Source organism: Varroa destructor, unplaced genomic scaffold (assembly GCF_002443255.2).
Source record: "Varroa destructor unplaced genomic scaffold, Vdes_3.0 BEIS01000002.1, whole genome shotgun sequence".
NCBI classification, from domain to species: Eukaryota; Metazoa; Arthropoda; class Arachnida; order Mesostigmata; family Varroidae; genus Varroa; species Varroa destructor.
The window spans coordinates 41093150-41106628 of record NW_019211455.1 but is presented as its reverse complement, the minus strand read 5'-3'; the positions used below and the strand labels follow the sequence as shown (position 1 = coordinate 41106628).

At 39.1% G+C, this 13479-nt stretch overlaps 2 long non-coding RNA genes across 3 annotated transcripts in view; one reads left to right on the top strand and one right to left on the bottom strand.

Annotated features, from left to right (window-relative positions):
• Positions 1-8424: 8424 nt before the first annotated feature.
• The window catches only part of LOC111244163 (uncharacterized), a 10600-nt gene continuing 5545 nt past the window's right edge, over positions 8425-13479 (bottom strand). The window contains exon 2 of the long non-coding RNA XR_015321054.1: positions 8425-8809. This is a non-coding gene — a long non-coding RNA (uncharacterized LOC111244163). The remainder of the gene's footprint in view (positions 8810-13479) is intronic.
• Positions 9029-12194, top strand: LOC111244162 (uncharacterized). 2 transcript variants are annotated; one of them, XR_015321052.1, is made up of 3 exons: positions 9029-9225; positions 10739-10885; positions 11606-12194. It is a non-coding gene; the product is annotated as an uncharacterized LOC111244162 (long non-coding RNA). The 2 variants fall into 2 exon arrangements; XR_002670764.1 differs by lacking the exon at positions 9029-9225 and adding an exon at positions 10095-10309 and having other exon boundaries at positions 10739-10867.

Here is a 13479-nt window from a genome sequence, read left to right as displayed (position 1 = left end):
ATCAAACTATTTGAAAGCAGAGAGATAGCCCGGGTAAAATGATCACAAGGGAAATTGATAGTATCACGCCGTTGCCGTAGACACTAGTGGCTTGCCCACAGGAGCAGATGGAGGAAGGACATGTGTGACACGGCACGTACAGAGACTGTTTGAAAGCTATGACTAACTTGGAAGCACGGCCATTGAGAAACTTTTTTTTACTGTGAGTTAGGTGAAGGCTGCTCCTCTAACTGAACTCATCTTTATGATCTTCATAAAATTTCAACGTTCACAAAAAATAACTTGAGTTATATATATATATATATATATAGCCTCAAATAGAAGACTGCATTCTACTCATTCGTCAAACGAGCCTACGCTACTAAATTTCGGTTGTTTAGAAAGAAGTCTTATCAGAAGCTTTGACACATACTCACAAGATGGAAAGTTCGCAAACTCAGATTATGTACGTTTATTATTTTTATGTTTTTATTTAATCACTCTATTTTAACATTTCTATCAAGATTCTGAAACACTTTTTAAAAAAATTTCTGTTGCATTGTAGCACTTTTTTCAAGGGATAGGGGCCTTAGTGGAAAAATTGTATGTTACGATATCTCTTAGTGATTTTCTAGGTATTATTATTATTATCTGAATAACTGTATATTGTAATCAGTCTGACTTGACAACCTTAATCATATCCATCTATATCATTCAGTTTTTTTGGTACTGCACTGATCTGTCCATATGCGATGCAACGGAATTTTTCTAATCTAAGACCATTTTTTTTTTACATTGAAATTCTGCTTTTTCAAAAACGACTCTGGTTTGCTGCGTAAATTAACGAATTGCATTGAATTGGTGCCGTGGATAATATCACATCATTACTTCTAGGATTGCTTAATTTAAGCGACACGCGTCTAACTCTAGGCTACTGAGCTTCTTTAAAACTAGTGCCTCTGTCAAGGTTTCAATTAGAACCCTAGTGTTTCGCGCGAAACACAAATGTCCTCCAGATTGTCTATAGTTTGATATTGAAGCGTATTGGTATGGGTAAAGTTGCCTCCGGCGATACGGCCGAAATTTTACTTTGAGCGATGCTCGCACCAAAACAGTGCTTCGGTACACCTGTTGGCCGTACCATATATCAGACGCGCGCTTGCGACAGCCAGTAAAACCAATGCCAATTCCAAACATAAGCTAAACAATACGACTATTAGAACGAATGAGCGTACCTTAAATGTCGTTGTAATGTGGTTTATCTTGAAAATTCCAGCGATCTCCGGGTAATTCGTGAGCGCTTCTTGTGGCTCGAGCAGTTCCCTATGGGGCTGTTAGCTATCACTGGGCCGACCCGGTAACGATCGGCTTTTTCTGCATTAGCTAGTCACTATACTATCAATAACATTCGTCCATCCGATAATCGTTTTATTCGTGTCTTTATTTCATGTATCGTTAGGTATACGAACAGTTTTTGATAGTATTTGAAGGAGCCCATATCTTTGGATGTTTAGAAGGACTTTGCTAGGCCGAGCACTCGTGAGAGAAATTGCCGGCCATAAATTACTTCTTAGGTGGGTAAAATGTTGTATTTTAAAAGTAACTTTATTTTGCCGAACTTACTTCTTTCTTGAGTGGAACTGCCAGGCCAAAACCAATTTCGTCTACTTGATTTGTGCCGAACCAGCGTTAAAATATACATTAGTGCGAACATGCATCCTGTTATAGCTAAATGGTATGAAAATTAATTTCCGTAGAGCCGCTTCATGTCTAAGAATATGATTGTTGGGTTTCATCAAGTCGGCGGTGACAACGTTTTTTTAGACATTGACCAGTACGATTTGATGCATAAAATGACTAGATAAATAGGTATTATTCGACATGTATGGAAGCGATGAGCGGCCAACTACGGTGCTACGTGCACTGAATAAACTGTTAGGGTGCTGGCTAGCAGATCTTGCAGCAGTCCGCAGGACTCGGTGAGTTCATGAAACAACCATAAACGTGACGAGCACCAGCACTGAGCACACGGAAACATCGAGTGACTGCAAAAACGCCGTTTCGGAACGTTCAGCCGGACCCAATGGGCTGAGATAAGTAGTGTGCAGATGGTAATCCTAATATGAGCCGCCCTTGTCAGGGTGGTTCGCCTCAGTCATTCGCTGAACTACAGTTGACTTTATGGTGACGTTTTGACGATTTTGCGGCTTAATTGAGACCGATGCCTGTACATCTGCGATAATCCCATTGAGATGCCATACTATCTTTGTATCCAGCAGTGATGTTAAGCGTTCTATCCGCATTCCACCTCTGTCCGTTGAAATGAGCTTTTGAGGAAGAAATTGGTCTATAAGCACATGGTCACGCAGAACTCCTTTTCGTCTAACTAACCCGATCGCCCGAGTATATTAAACAGGACATGCTGACGAATCAGTGCTAAATGGTCCACTTTTAGCGTGAAGGGCTTGTCCATAAATTCGTTGCAGGGAAGTAGGACAAGTTGTTACGATCGACATCTACTCACCGCAGCTATTTGTTCGGTCATTGTTTTTGAATTGAACAGTCGTGTATCTTTTAGTTCAGGTAGCCATGTAATTTGTCTGTGCTGCGCCGATATCCATCCAATCTGACCAGAGCCGTCCTTTTCGTGAGAAATCAATTTACAGAAATAGGGACCAAGCACGAGGAGGATCTCATCTTATGGATGGAAATCGAATTGTAAGCCGATCGATCTATTCCAACGACCGACAAGTTCCTGGAACTACAGTACAGCACGCTGGGACAGAGAATGATAGAACTATATACAGACACGAAATTGGCGAAATGAGAGATCGAAATTCGTTCTCAACATAGAACTAGAAATGGACGAAGGTCAAATGTAATCCGTCAGTTTTAGTATAGACAATCAGAGGAGAAGACTGCGGTCTGTTTTGGCTCACGGTGGCATTACATAATCGGTTCCTCCATGTAGCTTAGAAAATCCACTGTTTCAACGATAATGGTTCCACAGTGAAATTGTGGTTTAGCTAATATATAGTATAATATAGAGTATATAATATAAATGGTCGTAATTTTCTACTGAAATAGATGTTTTCATTGTAGCCACTTAACAACACATCATATGACGCCCTGTTCTGTAACTAATGTTTTTTTTTTTCAAAACAAACCGGTTCGTTGCTCTGAAAAGCTATATAGTGAAGTTTTCATTTGCGATGAGGTAAGGTTCAATCAATGATACGTAGAAGAAAAAAATCATTACTACAAAGTTGAGTGGTTATCGAAATGCTTTTGGCTTCATTGGCAAAACGAATGATGGTAACCTTTCGAGTATGTACAACAGCCCGTCAGCAAGTGAAGATAGGGGAAGTTAGCAAGATCTATTAATGTCTTGTAATTTCTTCATACAAAGGGTTTTTGTTAAAAAAAAATAGTCTGTCTGATACTTGCTGAAGTGAGTCCGAAGAAAGCGGAAACATTCGAATGCCCGGCTTTCATGGTTATTTTTCTGCTTGTGTTGAATCTCGGAATAGGGACATGATCGCGGCTGATGATGGTAGAAGCAAGATGTAAAACAAGTATTTTTTTAATGAGATAAAAGAAAAGATCAATTCGCTATGAATCTCTATAGGAACGTAAAACAAAAGAACTCTCAAAACGTAATTACTGTTTTTATATTGTTAAATTTTACTGGCGAAACGCAGGTCTGCATTTATAAGCTTTCCTTAGATAATTGTTATCTCGATGCTTCGAGTCTTTTCTCCGGTATCGTTGTTAGACATTCCATAAGATAGATGGCTGTATCTCAGCACAGTCCTAGATCGTCTTAGATGCTATCCAGGATAACATAAAATAGCCATATATCAGGAAGACCACAAAAATCGATGAATAGATTGCAAGGCGTTAGATATCAAGCACGCATCTCTTATGGGTAAAAAAACAAATCCCCAAATGTCAGGTGCTGTTCATACGAGTTAAAATGTCGCTTGTAAGGCCCGCAAGTGCTTAGACATCACATGTCCTTAAAAGTTATCGAGAGTAACGTAATATGACATATGCGTGAATAAAGTGTGTAGTATGCTGCCTCTTACTAAGAACTGCAATTCTGTATATAGATCGCTAAAAAGCGCCAATGAAACATATATGACGAAAAATTATTGTATGTGCCATTTGGTAATACGCAGACCATTGAATTCACGTATCGAATCTGCTAGCTAGCTGTAGGTGGGGCGAATATACAGTTCAGCAAAATTTCCAGAACCTGGAGAGGGACCTTAAGGGTACAATGCTTAGTAAGCTTATTGATTGTAGGTGAAGGCTATCATTAGGTTATCAGGGAAACCTTCATCGAAGATTACGAGTATGAGCATCGTGCGCGACAATGATACTGAAAAAAATCAGTTGCGGTTCCCATGATTGACCTTCTTATTTAGTCAGAGTGCAAAAGAAAAGAGATATATTGGGTTAAGCTGAAAGCTTCCGTTAGAGCTCATTGATGGCGCTAGAGTGGGATTGGTTGATTTCATTTAGTATCTAGCTAGAAAATAATTTCCAAGATGATCGTTCTTACTGTGCTACAATCCGAACATCGGGGTACCTGATTATAACCTAACCTAACCTAACCTATGCGGCATAGCTAGGAAGACGGAAACCCTTTTATTGCGCAGGATACACTGACTATCAAAACGACAGGCAAAACTTGTAGGAGACGAAACACTATCTGACTAAGGTAAGGCGAATATCACTATCGTTTAAAGCAGTTAAAAGTGACGAAAACTTTTTACTCAATTCAAATCAAAAGACTGTTTCCTTGAAATAATACTAAGAACAACCTGATTGATATCGAGGCTCAGAATCTAATATATATATATATATATATAAATGGCGTCTGCACATGTGGCAGATCAAACCAAAACTACTATATTTGTAGTTCTTAATGCTAAATTATTCCAAGAATTAACTTGGAAGCAACTTCTTCGCCTCCAACGCCTAACAAATATGTACAGCACTGAAACAGGCTGTAGTCGGCGTCTAAGGACAAGACTTTCTGAACTGTCAAGTGAAATATAGGGATTGCAGCGTGACCCTGTGCCCTGTCCACTGATTGAAAGAGTCGTCCTGAACGATGTCGCACGATTTTTTTTACCTACATGTAACGATAGCATTTGAGGTGATTATCTATTAGTGTTCTGCTCTATACTTAAGACATATGGTTGCATCTATCCTCGCGTTGCAGCGCATCACGCGCATTTTCTCTTTACTCACTGCCGTCTGTTATATATTAATATATAGCGCATTATGGCATCCTTGTTGAGTCGCCATATTGTTCACTTTTTCTCTGTTACGTAGCCAATGACCGCTTTATCTCGTGTCTGTTGGGTCGGATATCTTCATCGCCGTTAAAATTCGCTGTTACTTCGAATGTCTATACATCGTGCCTTTCCTTTGTGATGATTTGGGGTTTCTGTGTGTATCGTCGCAGAGATCTTTCTGTGTTTATTGCGGTGGCGTGTGATTGGTTTGATGTTAAGCAATTGTTTTTATTTTAATAGGTATTCGATTTAGCTTTTTACTGGAAAATGTTTTAACTATTCGATCGTTAGTCCTGCTCTGATCTCGCTGGGTAGCTAAATGTCTAGCTGAAACATGAAGGCAAGCGTATAGCTTCTTCGATCCCTTCACAAGCGTTCTAAAGGGTGAGGCTTGGCAAATTGTTACGCTATTATTTAACTACAGGTATAAGCAGCATCATGCTTGCCGTAACCGGATTGTCAAGTTGCTTAAAATAAAAGATCTGTTGCACTTGTAGATCCTTTTTTTCTTAACTGTAATAGTCCGTATTGTGCAATGGCGCCTGCTGTGCGCCCCGGTCTCGCCAGCGTAATCTTGTCCGCTTGCTATAGTTTCTAGTAAGTTCATATGGCAGCGAATGATATCTCGAATATCGTTCTGATGCAGTTCCCTGAAAAGTCGACTTGGGTATTTCTTTTGGGCGCATATGATTATGACGCGTTTACATGTACACTGTAGATTAATTTGTCATATAGTGTAATTTTTTTAAACTTTACTCTTTGTGGATTGTCATGTTGTTTGGTAATTTTTCTTCGAACGTGTATAGTTGGTGTCCTCAAGTTATATAGTGATATATTTCTCTAACATTTGAAGTCAACTCGTTCGTGCGAACCCGTCATTGAATATTGCGGAAGACGTTCTCCTTTTGTATACCTCTATTTGAGGTTAGTACGCGACGCATGGCGTATCGGTGCAATTTTCGTATGTGTATTAATTCATAAGCTGGTCATTCCTATCTGCTGTAAATGTTATTAATGATGTAGTATCTTCCTGGGTAAGTTCTTTTTGAAGACCTCGTGCTACTGTAAGTAATCACGGCGTGCAGTCGACGATTTGTACGGCTGTTCGTCGAAACCTTCATCTTTTTTAAGCTTGTTCAACATTTGCTCCCTCGGCATTCTACTCTTGTTTTCCAGTGCGCACCTAAGAAAAGTATTTCTTTTTTGGTCTTGTTAAATTTGTGAATGTAGGCAGAATTTTTTCTGTATTATTTTTCGTGAGCCCGATGATTGCTATTACGATTAAGTTCTACTTACTTCTAGGTTGCTCGACTATTAGACATTCGCTAGTTTATTAATCACGCTTAGATATGAGATGTTCTCTGTACCATTGATCTGTATGAAGTTCCATTGGGGTTGTTGCTCTTTTGTATTACAGTTACCGTGGCAATTTTTCGAGTATTGTGGTATATGCAGGTAATCAAGACCAGCTATTAGTGCCTTGATTGTTGATGCCTGGTTGTACTGTTCATATGCTTTGTGGTTTTTTTTTAAAACGTTTGATAAAATATTGCACCTTTATTTTTACCGCTAATACAGCAAATTGTGTTTCTGAGTTTTCTGATGTGATGCCAGATCATTGGCAGCTACATATAGGGCAGCGAAGACGATTCTGTCGCTCTGTTCTTAACGACTACTCTTTTAATTTATGCCTTAACTCGATATCCATTACGCATTATGATTCAGATAAAGAGAGGAAAAAATATAAAAATCCTATGACACGATCTAGGTCGCTTGTATTGAATAAACAAATACTTTTTCTTATCATATGTATTCATCCATATATATATATATATATACGCTTCAAGGTGATGTCTGGTCAATTAGTTGCCCTCACCCACTGATGCAAGAACTTTCTAATTGTCATCGACTTATCCCTTATGACCATTCGATTCAGGAGTAGCTACTGCTGTAACACGAAAGTAAAGAAAAGTTGACATCTTTGTGTCATCGTTGCCCAACGTCCTTTCTAGCTCAACCTACGTCGCACATAGTGATTTTTTACTTTTTTAATGAACGATTGTAGAATTTTTACATACATCTTATCTGAATGCCCCCCTTTCCCCGCGCACTTTTAAATAGACCCACTTCCATTCATCTAAAGCCATCCCGCTTCGTTATCCCTCTTCGAACAGAATCTTCTTAGACTAATGATTTCCGACACTTTCTACGCCTGATTGTTCACCCTCTATGTTTCGCTGTAGTTCCAAAATAGAGCCCGATTCTATCCACTCATCTGTAATTCGTCTGCTCAGAAGCCAGAACGATGCCCGAACGAGTTACCGAATCAAGTCAACTGTCGCTTGTCAATGCTTCGGTACGATTAACCGAACATCGAAGTGGTCGGGAACTCTCACATCGGTCACCGATATGAATATTGCGTGACGGCTATCTCGATGACCCGCAATTTTCTCACACGTTTGCTAATCACACCAAATATCTACTTGAGTTCACTCCGACTTTGACGTCTGCTATACAACAAGCACAAAGTTTACTGTCAACTTCGTTGTCCAGCCGGTCTACTTGTAGATACAAGTTTTCAAAGTTGAGCATCTGATCGACTTGTTTCAATAGCTGCCGTTCGGTGAAACATGTTATGGCAAAGCCTATTGGCTTTGCCTTAACATGAGGCGTGGACGCTCCTCACTTAAATCGGTCACTAAAGATATTTCCTTATTTATTTGATAGGTCTAGATAGCTTTCTTTTACATTCTATAGCGATTCTATATAGTGGTGACTTAGCTTAGCATCTTTGATTATCGTTACTCGATAGATCAATCGATAGAGATACCTTCTTAGCGCGGCTTTTTAAGGACCTTCATAGTGGACCCATAAAATTTACCGTACTCTTTTATTGTTATGGTTAGAGCTATAATATCCACCAAAAGGAGTTAGATTATAATTCCTTTTACGATATATATAAATAAGGCCAATACTCCGAATCCATAAACGTAGACAAACAGATATATCGTTGTACTAATAGGATTACGCCGAGAAGCACAAGTCAATCGGCTAAACTTCCCACAAAGGTGCTTCCTCTGCTAACGAGTCACCACGACTCGAATGATGATTGTTGTTTTCGACAAACTGAGTCCAATTGTAAGAAAAATCGTAGTATACGTTTTATTTACTGTTAACGAAAGTTTGAGAAGCTGAATCATACCAAGTAACCTAGGTTTCCTTTAAATACTCTGCCAAGTTGGTATATTGACGCTCATAGTAGATGAGGTATCGATATTGCTCAATGGACCCCGTTTCAAACGGCCGTCGTGAATTTTTTCGATGAAGTGGACTAGCTCGAATCAGTGGAACAAACAGAAGGATGCTATTTGATCCTTGCAAGATCGCAGTATCTGACAAACATTGTCGTTCGTTCTTCAACTAGCTATCAATGTCTGTGACACTACAACGGATGAGTTGTCCTCGACCCTGCGACCACTGCTGCATAGATCTTATCCTCTATTGGACTCAATATGGATTCTCTGGAAGCAGAAACAATTTATTAGTTATTATCGGTTACCGAGTAAAGTGTATGATCGAAAAAGACACGTTGAATCTGTTAAAAAAACAATTCGATATATAATAGCAAACACTCCGTACGTTACCAGCGTGTTGGCTACAAAATCTCATAGAAATCTATGGATTAGGTTAATCCCGTGGGCGGTACATAAGACAACAACTATAAACAGAGTTAGCGGTAGGTATAATGAGGAGTAGTGCGGTGGAGTAAATGGTGTTTGTCTAGTGTATATATAACTGAGAGCTTTGGTCGCACTGCTACACCGAGTGACGTTTGCCTGATGGCACCTATCAGTTAGACGTTTCGTGATGGCCATGAGCGAACTGTGTCAGAGGTGTGAACACTGATGTTGCTATTAACGGGAATGGCTAAAACTGTGTAAGTATGTCACCGATCGGTGACATGAGGCACCGCTCGTTCTAGGTCAGTCGTTAGCGTTTGGCCTGATTTTAGCTGCGGCGGATCATTCATCCGCAAAATGAAGCCCTTAATTGAGAAGACAATTGATCCTTGCTTGGTTCATGCAATGCCAAATCTGTCGTGTCGATCACCAGCTAATTATATACGTAATATCGTGCCTCATCGTGCCTGGTGATACACACATTAACGGCTATTCTCGAGACAGGTGTCTTTATCACAAATTGGCTTTTCTACATAAATAGGACAACTGATCCTTGTCAGATTTCTGGTGCTTTTTTGCACCTCTTGGCCCTCTGGATTAGTGACTTCGTGTCCGCGTCCAGTGGCACAACAAACATACTGGTAGCAATTACCTATAGATTAATCCTTTTCAAGTTAGAATTTGTTTGGATAGACAACGGCCTAGTTTAATGCAGAATCAATTCGCTAAAAAAAATTCTTAATAAGACTACGACACGAACAGTTTCGTAAGGAAAACTAATCAGGATAATCTTGGGAGATTTCTTGCCTCGTTTTTCTAAGATCGCTAAGATTTAACAACACCAAATCGAACTTCTCTATATAAGCGCATATGATGTAGTTGATTTTTCGACATATATTTTATGGTGAAAGAAATTTTCTCAATGAGCCATAAATTTTGATGTAAGGCTGTTCAGAACAGATTTTAGACCGACACGGCCTGCCAGATATTGCAAAGGTAGCCGGTTGACTCCATAAAATCACAAATCAATAACCTCATTATTGTTATTACAAAGAACAACAAAGCAACCTGTAATGATATCGAACGGACTGACAGAAAGCTGCCACCAATTACGCAAAGGGTATGGGCCATTGATGTCACGTAATTGTCTGTGCCTAATGCCTGCTTTAATGGGTCTTGTTAATGCTGTCTCTGGGTTTCAAAAATATTAACAAAAGTCCATGACGCAAAATCACTTTCATAGTGTCAAGAAAAGACAATGGACGATTAATAGGCAGCAAGAGATTTTCAACCTGGACATCGCTCAGAACGGTGAACTGTGCATTCAGTTAAACTTCCCAGGTATATTTGCACAGTTAAACGTGTTTTCGATTGTTCTTCAGTTGTGCCTTATAATTAACTTGGTATGATCTTGGGAAGTTACTTGGTTCGCTAGGGTCGTTAGATATATATGGCCACAACGCTTAATATAATCTATTCGGCTTCATTATTGATCGATCTTGCACGCGTGATGCTTAAGGGAATAGGCTCGATTCCTTTTGCCATAATACTACAACAAATTGATGTCACTTACTCTATCAGACATTATTGCATTTACATATTTCGTCCCGGTAGTGACTTTCGTTGGGCATCTTGATAAAGTAGGCTTCTAGGTTTTATTAGGCCAAGTTTTTCCTCAACGACTGATTTAGTTACCTAAATGAACAAAACATGTTCCTGACTTCATGTACGGTCGATGCGGTAAGAAGCCCTGTCAAATTTGTATTCCAGGACTTTCTCGTATTGCCGTACGCTCGACAAAGAGACTGAGGATTTCACCCAGAATTTCACTACTGAACTCTTAACGTAGGACTACGATGGATTACTCAACACCAGAACCCGACAAGCTCCTCCTTAGCAGTAAGGACTCGTAGGAACGTAAGCACCTACAGCACAGATGATGTTAAACAAATGCATACAAACGTTGGACGATTAGGAGATCTTCGATCATTAGCTATAACGTAGAAACAGAACACGAGTAGAGCTACTAGTTATGTTCGAGATTAGTGCGTATATGGTTACCTAGTGATTCATTAAATTATTCGTATTGGTCTTTAAATTTTATTTATTTAAATTTGTTTTACACTTTTAGTTCTACTACACGAAGAAGTACTTCTATAAATTAAATTCTAGAAGTCAGCCAAATTCGCGTTAATGTACACCTAACTCAATACGACACCGGTTCTCAAAAATGGTGCATGTCTTGCTTCCGCTCTTTTACCCTATCGATCAGTGCAAGAATATGCAGGAGTATATCGTCTTATCATAACAGGGTTCATAGTTTTATTAGTTCATACGCGATACGTATGGATACCACGAGTTTAACGCACCGAATTCGGTGTGGATTTCTTAAGGCAATTTTTCCTAGTACTGTCGCCAGCAACGGAACATAGTAAATACGTTAATAGACTTTTTAGACGGTCAATAACATGCAGACACACAACTATATCGTATAGTATATCGCATATACGATGTACACTGTTCTATACTGTTCTCCTAGTTGGGTATTTGTGCCGAAAGGTCTTTAGAATTAGTATTATTAAGGGAAATTTATTTCAACCGCCTCTGCAAGTTCCTAACAAGTAACTATTTTTGCAGAAACACCGATTGTTGTGGCAGTCATTGTAGTTGGCTTCATTGTTACCTGCGTGGGAGCTTGCCTATTTTGTTGGTGTACACCATTGTGGACTTGTGCTAAATGTCTTTGTAAACCAGCTACGTGCTTATATCCAAAAACAGCTTTACTAAGAATTCAAAACTCTTCCGAGCAGAGGCGCGCTAGTCTGAAATAGAACTGGAAGAGTTCAAGGTTAACGAAGAGAGCGCGTGGAAGAAAAAATCGGAGCGTAGATATAGCGTGGAACAGATGCAAAGATTTTCTACGTCTTTGCATCTGTTGCATGCTTTTTCTTTTCTTTTTCTCTCCTTTCCCTTTAGATGCAATTGAATTTTAATTGAAAACAGCTTTGGATCCGAGTATGAAACTGTTTCAGACAGGATTGACGTACCTCGTTTATATGTAATATTAAGTTCTAGAATAAATCGTCTGTTAATACTGCGAAGTGGATACAACTGGCTTCAGTCTGCTAGCCGCCATGGTAGTAACATTCATTGATTGTATGACACAGATCATTTAGAGATAGGTGAGCTGGCGACTGTGTTTCACTAAGCTTCTGCATGAAATGGTCCTCTCGACTGTGTTTCACTAAGCTTCTGCATGAAATGGTCCTCTCAAGAAGGTTTTTCTTCTTTTTCAACATTGATTACTATATAATTCCGTTTGGGCGTATTTCCATGAAAGACAGTGTACATATGTTATAGTGGATAAAAGGATACGGCAGCTCATGGCTTTCGAGATAGTGATTTGGCCTGTTTGTCTATCACAAATTGCCTAGCGGTATTGTTATCACGTTATGGCTAGTTTCGCTCAACTTATGTCCCAGAGGCTATTAATAGGATAAAATTAAGAACGTGATAATGTCGATTAAACACTTTTCGAAACTCTAACAGATTCCAAATATCTATGTGCCACTTAGAACGACAACACGATTTTAATTAATTAAGAGAATAAATTTCGTACAATATACATATGTCTAAAGTTCTTTTGTTTGCCATCTTTCAGTGCTTCGCACGCAGTTCAATAAAATTAGCCGTCTGCTCTAGCGACCGGCTGCTACCCACTCACTATAATGATTAATTAGGGTTATACGAAATGGTCGTGCGCAACCTTGAAACAAAAGCGCCACGTACAGAAATAACCAGTCTGTATGTATTCTAAACAGGAAATTATTGCCTCATGTGTTGATCTAAAGCAATGATTAATGCGTCATAACCTATGTTGTAGATACTTAACCTAGGTGAGGAGCGTGATCAAGGAAGGCTTGAAGAAATACAGAAGAATATTGTAACCTCTTTAAGACAAACAGGAGAAGTAAACGTTTTTTTTATGATGATAAAAAAGTTATTGATAATTATGTGCATCTTTAAAAATCATTCCATATAAGATTTCATGGTTTTCACTAAAACAATTAGAATGAAAAACGCTTCAGAGATGAATCTTCTGATGACACCTAGAACTCAGATTAGATGTACCAAGCGCATAGAAAAATCGCTGCGCTAATTCGGATGTGGTATGAGCACTAGGAATTGTTAAGGTGGGTCGGTAGAAAACAATGTTCTAGCAGAAATTTTTGCCGCATGCCGTTAAATCGTTAGGCGATTCAAGCTATAAAAGTGGGCTTAATCTGTCAACAACAAATACATAACATGCACCGGATACAGGGTGAGATCAGCCATCTTCCAAGATTTTCAGATCACCAAAACTAAAGCTTTACATTGGAACCTATTAACAGATTGGGGAAGAAAACTATCCATAAGAAGCTGGGTTTATCATGAACGTGGACTTCCCCATTGACCCTAGGACTTCTATAGTACGATCATATACGAGTGGTCTTTCCGTATTACATATCTAA